This window comes from Lepidochelys kempii, chromosome 9, assembly GCF_965140265.1.
Source record: "Lepidochelys kempii isolate rLepKem1 chromosome 9, rLepKem1.hap2, whole genome shotgun sequence".
Taxonomy (NCBI): Eukaryota; Metazoa; Chordata; order Testudines; family Cheloniidae; genus Lepidochelys; species Lepidochelys kempii.
The window spans coordinates 51,584,078-51,596,318 of NC_133264.1; positions in this window are offsets into that span (position 1 = coordinate 51,584,078).

Sequence of the window (12,241 nt, forward strand, 5' to 3'; positions counted from 1 at the left end):
CTACTTTGGGACAATGTACCTATTGCAAGAGACTGTTCAGTATGCACCAGCAGTGAGGCTCCCCCACTAACAGCTGGAATCACTGAGAGCTGTGTTAAGTGCAGGGCCCTGAGGACATATTGGCAAGTGGCCAAAAGGGTGGCTGGTGGAGAGGCACAGCCAACAGGGCAGGTGGCAGAGATGGCCAGAGCATAGCCCCATAGAGAGGTGTGGCAATCAGCTGTTGGGGTGATGAGCAAGTGCCTGAGCAGTGGAGCATGTAAGGTACCTCCTTACCCCCTCCCCCTTCCACACAGGATGGGAGGTGAACTCTGAGGATGAATCTCTGAACTCTGGGTCTGCACTGGCCAAGGACAGCAACTGTGAGTGGGGTGCAGAGAAGGGATGGACACATTAAAGGGACTTTTGGGTTGTTGGACTTAAGAACCTGAGGGGAAAAGGACATTGCCCAACTTACTTGGGGGTGGGTCTTTTGCTCATGGTTTATGTTTATGAAACCTAGTTGTGGTATTTTCCCAAATTAATGGTGAGTTACTTTTATCCTTTTATTAAAAGTCTTTGCTACACAGATTCTGTGCTTGTGAGAGGGAAAGTGTTCCCTTTTAGAGGCACCCAGCAGGTGGTGTGTATCTGTCCCAGCTCACTGGGTGGGGGCTCGAGCCAGTATTGTGTTGTATTGTTGAAAAGGAACCCCTAGATACTGAACCTGGCCCTTGTTGCTGCTGGCTCCACCTGGCAGAAGGGTTACAGTAAGATTCCCTGCCCCTGCTTTTGACTCTCTCTCTCTTGCTGTGAACTTCCTATTGTTGGGTTTTTTTTGTTTATTCCCTTGGATTCGGTAATCCACCTGCTTGGTGGGAGTGAAATTCACTTCTATTTCTAGCCTGTATTATCATTGTGTAGCACATCAAGAGCATTCAGTACTGTTAATGTGCAATTTCTTGGCAACAGACATGCAATGATGCCGTTGAATTTTGGAACACAGAGACTGGATTAAACTGGAGACTATGCCCACCTGAAAATCAAGGCTTGACATGAGGCACAACAGGCAGTCTGACACTTTTCCAGGACTACACTGGTGGCCCCATCAGTGTCTGCAGAATTTTAAGTGTCTTGTCCCTTTGGCTGCAAAATGATAACTTGACGTGGTGGGAAACTTTCCATCCAAAAATTGTGGGGGTTTTGTTTGGTTTGACTGAAAATGATTTTTTAAATCTAAAGGCAAATTTCTGTAGCAAAGGTCCTTTTTTATTTTTAAAATTGCTTAATCTAAATGCTCCATGAAAAAAATGTGACTTTTTAGCAAACAATCAGAAACTGAAAATGTTGATACTGAAATGCCACCCTGGTGCTTCATGGGAACTTAATTTGTAAGCCTCATGCCCACATTCTCCTCTATGGACCAGTTTCCCTAGCTGGTCGACATATCCCATGATACACCATAGACTCCCCTTTTGTTGAACCACCACAGTGCATCATGGGAGTCCCCTTACCATGTGCATCTTGGGAGATATAGGTCAGCTGGGGAGCCTGGCTCCATACGGGAGAATGGGGGTATGAGGTACTTGAACTACATGAAGCAGGATCACCAAATTGAAAACTTCTGTTTCTGGCTGAAGATTTTCAGTTTGGGGCCAAAAATATTTGGTTTTTCATTTTTTTAAAACCCAAAAGTCAATTTTCCATGGAAAGCAGATGCTCTCGATGGAAAATTTCACTTAATCAAAAATCCAATTTTCCATCCAAAAACCAAGTCAATGGGAAAATTTTCAACCAGTTTTAGTGAGATTATCACCTGGCAATTGCTTCTGCGTAACAATCATCCTAGGAGACCCAGAATGATTAAAACTTCTTGAATTTCATCATTAGCCACAAACTTTGTGTTCATTAGCAGCACCGGAAAAAACAATACAGAACATATGAATGGCCAGACTAGAAATGACATTCTGGGTCCAGTCCAGACCAGTGAGGGACTGTCACCACTTGCCATGCAATCTGGGGTGCCTCACAATGCATTGCTGCTATAGGTCCCAACCTGGATGCCTAACAAATACCCAAAGAGCATGCAGGTCACACCCTGAGTGTCTGTCTATAGCCACAGGTCCAGCAAACACCAGCCACACTCTGGCTCCCACCAGCCTTGGTTACTATTTTCAGGGTGACACCAACACACTCCCAGTCCTGAATTCCACCTCCACCCCTGCAACAAAGTGTGGTCTGTGCTGTCCAGCTCTCTCTTGGACAGTCCAGATATACTAGGTCTGTTGCTCCTCTAAGGGGATCAACATACAACAGCTTGCTACCTTAAATGGCATTACCTAAAGAATCTACAACACTGGATTAGTTTCAATTAAAGAATAAAACAAGTTTATTTACTTACAAAAAGATTTGAAGTGAGTACAACTAACGAGGCATTAAAATCAGAAATGGCTACAAGAAAAATAAAGATAAAACTCTTTCTAAATTTAACAAACTAGACTTCTCTCAAGGCGAAGTCCCTTACCATGTTGTTAGTACATTGCTGATGAAACTCTCAGGCCAGGGTCTGCTCCCCAAATCCAATGGCAGTTTCTTTTGTCTTCTCAGATGAAAAGAGAGATGGATAGGGAGAGAGAACTTGGGGTGGTTTTGCCCCTCACTTTTATAGTTGTCACCCTTTGGAATGCATTTCCCTGAGAGTGACGCTAGGTAAAGTTCTTTCCAGCTGAGAGCATGGAGACATGGAATCTGGTGTGGGAGAGGTTTGCTAAATTGCTTGCTGAGATGCAGGTCTGTTTGTTCCTGCCCCCCTTCCTTGCTAAATACTCATTTGATAGGTAATGGCCCATCAGCTTTGATGACACCTGGCTGGGGAGTCAACTTGTCCTTTGTCTTTGAGAAACAGGCTTACCCACTCCCAAGAATTGTCTGGTAAACACGCTTCAGTCATGATTTCAGCTTATGTTCATAACTTTACATATAATGTTGCTACATACATTTCACCATAATATTATTTACCAGTAAGTTATTAGTTTTCAAATAATACCTTACAGGGCATATTTTGTACAAAAATTATTACAATAGTATGTAGGGTGTGAATACAGGGGTGCATTCTGTCACACTGGGTCAGATAAATGGTCCCGCTAGCCCAGTATCCTGTCTCTGACACTGGCCAATACCAGATGCTTCAAAAGGAATTAACAGAACATGGCAATTATCATGTGATCCATCCCCTGTCATCCAGTCCTGACTCCCAGCATCTGGCAGTCAGAGGCTTAGGGACACCCAGAGCATGGAGTGGCATCCCTGACCATCTTGGCTAATAGCCATTGATGGACCTGTCCTCCATGAACTTAGCTAATTCTTTTTTGAACCACGTTATACTTTTGGCCTTCTGAAGATCCCCTGGCAATAAGTTCCACAGGGTGACTGTAAATTATGTGAAAAAGTACTTCCTTATGTTTATTTTAAAGCTGCTAACTATTAATTGCATTGGGTGGCCTCTGGTTCTTGTGTTATGTGAAAGAGTAAATAACACTTCCTTATTTGCTTTCTCCACCCCAGTCATGATTCTATAGACCTCTCTATCATATTTCCCACTTAATCATCTCTTTTCCAAGCTGAACAGTCCCTGTCTTTTTAATTGCTTCTTGTACGGAAGCTGTTCCATACCCTTAATCATTTTTGTTGCCCTTCTCTGTACCTTTTCCATTTCTAATATCTTTTTGAGATAGTGCAACCAGAACTGCATACGGTATTAAAGGTGTGGGTGTACCATGGATTTATACAGTGGCATTATGTTATTTTATGTCTTCCCTTTCCTAATGGTTCCTAACATTGTGTTAGCCTTTGACTACTGCTGCATATTGAGCAGATGTTTTCAGAGAACTATCCATGACTCCACGCTCTCTTTCTTGAGTAGTAACAGCTAATTTAGTCCTCATCATTTTTGTATGTATAGTTGGGATTATGTTTTTCAGTGTGCATTACTTTGCATTTATCAACACTGAATTTCATCTGTCATTTTGTTGCTTGGTCACCCAGTTCTGTGAGATCCTTTCTAACTCTTTACAGTCAGGTTTGGACTTACTATCTTGAGTAATTTTATATCATCTGCAAAGTTTGCCACCTCACTGTTTACCCTTTTTCCCACATCATTTATAACTATGTTGAACAGTACTGATCCCAGGATAGATCCCTGGTGGACACGACTATGTACCTCTCTCCATTCTGAAAACTGACCATTTATTCCTACCCTTTGTTTCCTGTCTTTTAACCTGTTACTGATCCATGAGAAACCTTCCTTCTCATCCCATGACTGCTTACTTTGCTTAAGGGCTGTTGGTGAAGGCTTTCTGATAGTCCACGTACACTATATCCACTGGTGTCAAGTATTAGAGGGGTAGCCGTGTTAGTCTGGATCAGTAAAAGCAGCAAAGAGTCCTGTGGCACCTTACAGATTAACAGACGTATTGGAGCATAAGCTGTCATGGGTTGCATCCGACGAAGTGGGTATTCACCCATGAAAGCTTATGCTCCAGTACGTCTGTTAGTCTATAAGGTGCCACAGGACTCTTTGCCGCTTTTATAGATCCACTGGATTACCCTTGTTCACATGTTTGTTTGACCGCCTCAAAGAATTCCAATAGATTGGTGAGGTATGTTTTCCCTTTACAAAAACTGTGTTGACTCTTCACAACAAATCATGTTCATCTATGTGTCTGATAACTCTGTTCTTTACTATAGTTTCAATCAATTTGCCTAACACTGACATTAGGCTTACTGGTCTATAAGTGCCGCTGGTGCCTTTTAAAAAAAAGTTAGCTATCCTCCAGTCATTTGGTACAGGAGCTGATTTAAGTGACAGGTTACATACCATACTTAGTAGTTCTGCAATTTCATATTTGAGTTCCTTCTGAACTCTTGGGTGAATACCATCTGGTCCTAGTAACTTATTACTGTTTAATTTATCAGTTTGTTCCAAAATTTCCTCTGACACCTCAGTCTGGGATAGTTCCTCAGATTTGTCACCTAAAAAGAATGGCTCAGGTTTGGGAATCTCCCTCACATCCTCAACTGTGAAAACGGAAGCGAAGAATTCATGTAGTTTCTCCTCAATGGCCTTGTTGACCTTGAGTGCTCATTTGGTACCTCTTTCGTCCAGCGGCCCCACTGATTATCAGGCTTTGTGCTTCTGATGCACTTAACTATTTTTTTTTTTACTGTTTTGGGGTCTTTGTCTAGTTGCTCTTCAAATTCTTTTTTGGCCTGCCTAATTATACTTTGGCTCGCCAGAGTTTATGCTCCTTTCTATTTTCCTCAGTAGGATTTAACTTCCAGTTTTTAAAGAATGCCTTATTGCCTCTACCTTCTTCTTTTACTTTGTTTTCTGATGGTTACATTTTTTTGTCCTTTCACTATTTTTTGTAATTTGGGGAATACATTTAATTTGATCCTCTATTATGATATTTTGTTAAAAAAAAAAAACTTTCCATGCAGCCACAGGCATTTCACTCTTGTTGTGGGAGGGATAGCTCAGTGGTTTGAGCATTGGCCTGCTAAACCTGGGGTTGTGAGTTCAATCCTTGAGGAGGCCATTTAGGGATCTGGGGGAAAAATTGGGGATGGGTCCTGCTTTGAGCAGGGGGTTAGAGTAGATGACCTCCTTAGGTCCCTTCCAGCCCTAATATAAGTTGGTTACTCACCTTTGTAACTATTGCTCATATCCATTCCAATTAGGTGTGTGTGTGCATGATTGTCAGAAGATTTTTTACCTTAGCAACACCCGGTGGGTCGGCTGAGGCGCCCCCTGGAGTGGCGCCTTCACGGCGCCGAATATATGCCCCAGTCGACTTAGCGCCCCCTCAGTTCCTTCTTGCCAGCTACTCCAACAGAGGGGAACGAGGGTGGGTTTGGAATGGATATGAGCAACACATCTCAAAGAACAACAGTTACAAAGGTGAGTAAGTTACAAAGTTACAAAGATGACCAAGTTGCTGCTCTACATATCTCCTGAATTGGTACATGAGCCAGGAAAGCAGAGGATGAAGCTTGAGCCCGGGTGGAGTGGGCAGTAAGGTGTGTAGTTGGGACACCAGCCAAGTCATAGCATGCACGGATGCATGATGTGATCCAGGACGAGATGCGCTGGGAGGAGACTGGGAGGCATTTCATCCGGTCTGCCACAGCAACAAACAGCTGAGTTGTTTTCCTAAAAGGTTTTGTTCACTTCATGTAAAAGGCGAGGGCTCTGTGAATGTCTAGGGGGTGCAGCTGTTGGTCCTGTCGAGAGGTGTGCAGCTTTGGATAGAAGACCAGGAGGAAGATGTCTTGGTTGACATGGAAGGCAGAGACCACCTTAGGAAGGAAGGCTGGGTGTGATCACAGCTGTACCTTATCCTTGTGGAACACCGTGTATGGTGGTTCCGACGTGAGGGCTCTAAGCTTGGACACACACCTCGCCGAGGTGATAGCTACAGGGAAGGTTGTCTTCCAGGAAAGGTACAGGAGCGAGCAGATGGCCATCGGCTTGAACAGGGCACCCATGAGTCTGGATAGGACCAGGTTGAGGTCTCACATAGGGACCAGATGCTGAATTTGAGGGTACAGGCGTTCCAATCCTTTGAGGAACCTGCTGACCATGGGATTGGAGAAGACCGAGCGCCCATTTTTGCCTGGGTGGAAGGCTGAAATCACTGCTAGGTGTACTCTAATGGATGAAACTGCCAGGCCCTGCTGTTTCAAGGATAATAGGTAATCCAAGATGGTAGCTACTGACACCTGCAGGGGGCCCGTATCACCCAGAGCACACCAGCAGAAAAAACGCTTCCACTTGGCTGAATACGTGGATCTGGTAGAGGGCTTTCTGCTACCCAGAAGGACCTGTTGCACCGAGCAGGAGCAATGTAGCTCAGATTGAGTTATCCATGCAGCATCCACGCTGTGAGGTGGAGGGATCACAGGTCGGGATGGCAGAGTCGTTCATGTTCCTGCATGATCAGGTCCGGCCACAACAGAAGTGGAATTGGAGTGACCACCGAGAGCTCTAGGAGAGTGGTGTACCAGTGCTGCCTGGGCCATGCCAGGGCGACCAAAATTAAGTGGGCTCTGTCCCTGCGCAACTTGAGCAGGACCCTGTGGACTAACGGGAATGGAGGAAAGGTGTAACACAGGTGGTCTTTCCACAGTATTAGGAAGGTGTCCAACAGGGAACCTGGGGAGCATTCTTGGAGAGAGCACCTTGCACTTCCGATTCTCACGAGAGGCGAATAGGTCTATGTGGGGAGACCCCCACTTCTGGAAGACAGAGTGGATGACGTCCGGGCGAATCGACCACTCATGAGCCTGGAAGGATCTATTGAGGCGGTCTGCTAAGGTGTTCTGGACTCCTAGGAGAAAAGACGTCACCAGATGGATCGAGTGGTCTATGCAGAATTCCCACAGGAGAATGGCTTCCTGACAGAGGGGGGACGATCGTGCTCCCCCTTGTTTGTTGATATAAAACATGGCCGTTGTGTTGTCTGTGAGAACTTCAACACAACGGCCCTGAAGGTGCCTGTGAAATACTTGACAAGCCAGGTGCACTGCTCTCAGCTTCCATACATTGATGTGCAGGGATATCTCTTGTGTGGACCAAAGGCCCTGCGTGCGAAGGTTCCCAAGGAGAGCACCCCAACCCAGATAAGATGCGTCCGTGGTTAGGGCCAGGGAGGGCTGTGGGGCATGGAATGGTACCCCCTCAACTACTGACTTGGGGGTCAGCCACCAGTTCAGGGAGCCTAAGATGTCCAGTGGTACCATGACCACCATGTCCATGCTGTGCCGGCCTGGATGGTATACGGTTGAGAGCCAGGCCTGAAGTGGACGGAGGCATAGTCTGAGGTGTCTGGTCACAAATGTACAAGATGCCATGTGTCCTAGGAGACCGAGGCACATCCGTACTGTTGAGGTCAGGAAGCCTTGCAAACCACGGATGATGTTCACTAGGGCTTGAAAACGTGCGTCCAGTAGAAACGCATGGGCAAGTCTCGAATCTAGGACTGCGCAGATGAAGTCTATCCTTTGGGTCAGCTCCAAAGTGGACTTTTCTACATAGAGCAGCAGGCCTAGCTGTCTGAATGTGCTCATGGTGAACTGAACATGAGATTGCACCTCGTCCCTGGAGTGGCCCCGAATGAGTCAGTCATCGAGGTACAGAAACACTTGGATCTGATGTCGACGAAGGGAGGCAGCTACGACGGCCATACACTTCGTAAAGACCCTTCGTGCTGTGGATAGACCGAAGGGAAGGATGGTAAAATGGAAGTGCTGTCAGTTGACCACAAAGCAAAGGAAATGCCTGTGTGGCAGGTAAATCGCAATGTGGAAATACGCGTCCTTTATGTCGAGGGCGGCGTACCAGTCTCCAGGATCCAGGGAAGGAATAATGGTCCCCAGGGAAACCATGCGGAACGTCAAATTTACCATGAATTTGTTGAGTCCGTGCAGGTCCAGAATGGGCCGTAGGCCCCACCCCCTTGCCTTGGGGATTAGGAAATATCGGGAGTAAAATCCCCTACCCCTCAGTTCCCTTGGAACCTCCTCTATCGCTCCAATAGCTAGGAGCGTTTGCACCTCCTGTAGAAGGAGTTGCTCGTGAGAAGGGACTCTGAAGAGGGATGGGGAGTGAGGGTGGGAGGGGGAGGAAAAAGCAAACTGAAGGCTGTATCCACTTTCCACCGTGCGTAGCACCCAGCAGTCTGACGTTATATGGGACCACGCATGGAGGAAATGGGAGAGGCAGTTGTAGAAAGGCAGGGAATGATCCTGGAAGGAGACTGGTGCTCCATCCTCGGGCGCACCTTCAAAAGTGTTGTTTGGGTCCCGCTGATAGTTTGGGGGGACCCTGGTTCTGGCCCGTCTGCTGACCAGACTGTCTTCGCCTACCACCTCGGCCGCGTCTTCTAAAGAAGTCCTGTCTGGGCCGGGGTAGGTGCGCTGCGGTTGGGGTCGGAAGGGCCTATGTTGCATTACCGGGGTATGCATGCCCAGTGAACGCATGATGGCCCTGTTGTCCTTCAGACTCTGAAGCCTGGAGTCTGTCTTCTCTGAGAACAGACCCTGGCCATCAAAGGGTAGGTCCTGTATGGTCTGCTGGAATTCAGGTGGGAGACTGGAGACCTGTAGCCAGGAGATGCAGCGCATAGCTACTCCCGAGACTAGAGTCCTAGCTGCCGAGTCTTCCATGTCTAACAAGGCTTGTAGAGATGTTCTGGCTACTTTCTTGTCCTCCTCTACTAAAGCCCCGAACTCCTCCCTGGACTCTTGAGGGATAAGCTCTTTGAACTTCTGCATCGAGTTCCAGATATTATAATTGTATTGGCTCAAGAGAGCCTGCTGGTTAGCCACTCTGAGCTGCAAGCCACCAAGAGAGTATATTTTGCACCCCGAATAAATCCAGGCATCTAGTGTCCTGGGCCGGGGGGGGGGGGGCTTGTTGGCCGTGTCTCTCCCTCTCGTTGATGGACTGTACGTCTGGGGTTAAGTATACAAGTACTCGAAGTCTTTGGAGGGGACAAAATATTTCCTCTCCACCCGCTTGGCAGTAGGAGGAATAGAGGCCGGAGATTGCCAGATTGTAGTGGCATTAGCCTGAATAGTCCGAATGATGGTCAAGGCTATTCTGGATGGTGTGTAGGCAGACAGAATGTCCACTACTGGATCCTCTACCTCCACCACCTCCTCCACCTGGAGGTTCATGTTTTGTGCCACCCTGCAGAGCAGCTCCTGGTGGGCACGGAGGTCTATAGGTGTGGGGCCAGAGGAGGACGTACCCGCTACCACCTCATCTGGGGAAGACGAGGAGGATACTGCCGGGACTAATGGGTCCTGGGGAAGGTCTTCCTGGGGAGGGTCCAGTTGCCTTAGGTCCACCACGCTGGGGGCATGGGCCTGAACTGGGGGCAGGGCAGTCGCCTCCGAGCAACCGAGGGGAGGGCGACTCACGGGGCTCCGAGTGGGCAGAGCGAGAAGCCCCCGAGGGGACACCCTGGGCCTGATGGTAAGCCCAAGGAGTCCAAAAGGACCATTGCGGAGGACCCTGACCAGGGTCCTGGCCCTCATCCTGCCATTGGCTAGCCCCGTCCACCTCTTGGTCCTGGACATGGTAGCCACTTCCTGTTTGAGGTGACCTCGAGGCGGAGCAGGATGGCCAAGGTGGTGCTGAGCACATTTGCGGTGCTATCTTGGCATGTGGTACCGTAGTGCGCTGGGGAGATGGAGATCAGTGTCACGACCCCGATCAGTACCGGTGGCCATATCGGTTCTGGGAGCCGGATCTGGACCTCGACGAAGATCTATAGGTGGATCGGCGCTGGGATCAACTCCGAGTAAATTGGCGCTCAGACCGGCGCCGTGATCGGTGCCGGGAGCTGGACCGGTACCGACCGTACCAAGAGGAAGATCTTTGTGAGGCGGAGTGGCACGCGAGTTAGACTGGCGCTGAGATGGTGATGGGTGCCGGGACTGCATGTGGTGCCGTGAACAAGACTGGCGTCTGGACCAGGATCGGTGCCGTCCTATCTCGCTCTGCGATGGAGGGTATAGCATGGAGGGCTTTCCTTTTTGAGGGAACAGCCTGTACCGGCGGCACTGGACGCTGTGATGGTCCCGGCTCGGTGAGCGCTATCAGGTCGCGCGCCGTGGAGAATGTCTCCAGCGTGGACAGTGGCCTATGCTCGACCACCGTGTGCACCGGGGAGCTTACATGTGCCGGACTTGACGGCCCTTGCCGCACCGGAGTCAACAGTTCAGGGGTTGGTGCCTTTGCTAAGCCATGCTCCACAGTTCCAATGACTGTCACGGGCGGTAAGAAGGACCTGAGCGGGCACTGGGTTGGCTGGGGCATATATACGGTGCCATGAAGGCGCCACTCCAGGGGGCGCCTCAGCCGACCCACCGGGTGTTGCTAGGATAAAAATCTTCTGAGGATCATGCATACGGTGTGCACACACATCATTGGAATCGATATGAGCAAGCACTCAAAGAAGACTGTTCCTTTTATTTTCTGTTTAACTAGCTTCATCATTTTTGTGTAGTTCCCATTTTTGAAGTTAAATGCCGCTGTGGTGGGCTTCTTTGGTATCTTCCCATCCACTCCCAAGGATGTTAAATTTAATTATATTATGGTTGCTATTGCTGAGTGGTTCAACTATATTCACCTCTTGGCCCTCCTGTGCTCCATTTAGGACTAAATCAAGAATTGCCTCACCCCTTGTGGGTTCCTGGACTAGCTGCTCCAAGAAGCAGTCATTAATAGCTTCTAGAAACTTCAACTCTGCATCCCATCCTGAGGTGACGTACCCAGTCAACATAGGGATAGTTGGAACACATACACGTACACTGGTAAAACTGGTTGTTTTTATCTAATGTGCTGAAGTGTGGCAGAGGCTCTGTCAAGCATGAGGCTGCACTGTTTGTTTGCAGGTTGGAAATTATGTATCCAGGTCAAACATAATTGATTTTGATCTAAAGACTATTGCAACCGGTGGTGTTACTTAATTAATACAGCACTGTGTTCCATGGGAGCGCTAACTGAACACCAGAGGCTGGTAAATACATTTCCAGGGTTCCTAGCAGAAGGTGTTAAGGGATACTAAGACCTGGTATGCTGGTTAGAAGATTGATCAATCTGTAGAATATTCATGTCCCCGTAGCACACTACTGCAGTACAAGTGTATCATGTTATTTTCAATCCAGCAAGTATAGAAAGGGACCTGGGCATTCCCACCAGTGGCCCCCATTGTGTGGTGTCTCTTGTTTGCAACCATCCCTACCTCTGGCGCACAGATTCTTTTCTCCTTCCCCTCATTTGTGAATGCTGCACTACCTGCTCCTTTCAATGAGCTTTGACTCTCCCGTTGGCTGGGTCAGTGAGACACAAAACTTTGGGAGTCTCTGACTGCCCTTGTGGGCTTTATGGTTCTTTCCACATGTTCATAGACTTTCTACACTGAAATGGTTAAAAATGCTGGCCAGGGCCGCGAGAACAGCTGCCTTGGAATCCCTGATACAAAGTGGACATCAATATAAAGGCCATTGTTAGGCCTCTGCATGGGATTCATATTCATAGATTCCGAGGTCAGAAGGGAGCACTGTGATCCTCTCTTCTGACCTCCTGCATAACACAGGCCAGACACCTGCCCCCAAACCATTCCTAGAGCAATGACATGTGGGGAAGGGGCTGGGTTCAGGCGGAGCCAGGGGAATGGCAATGGGAGCCAAA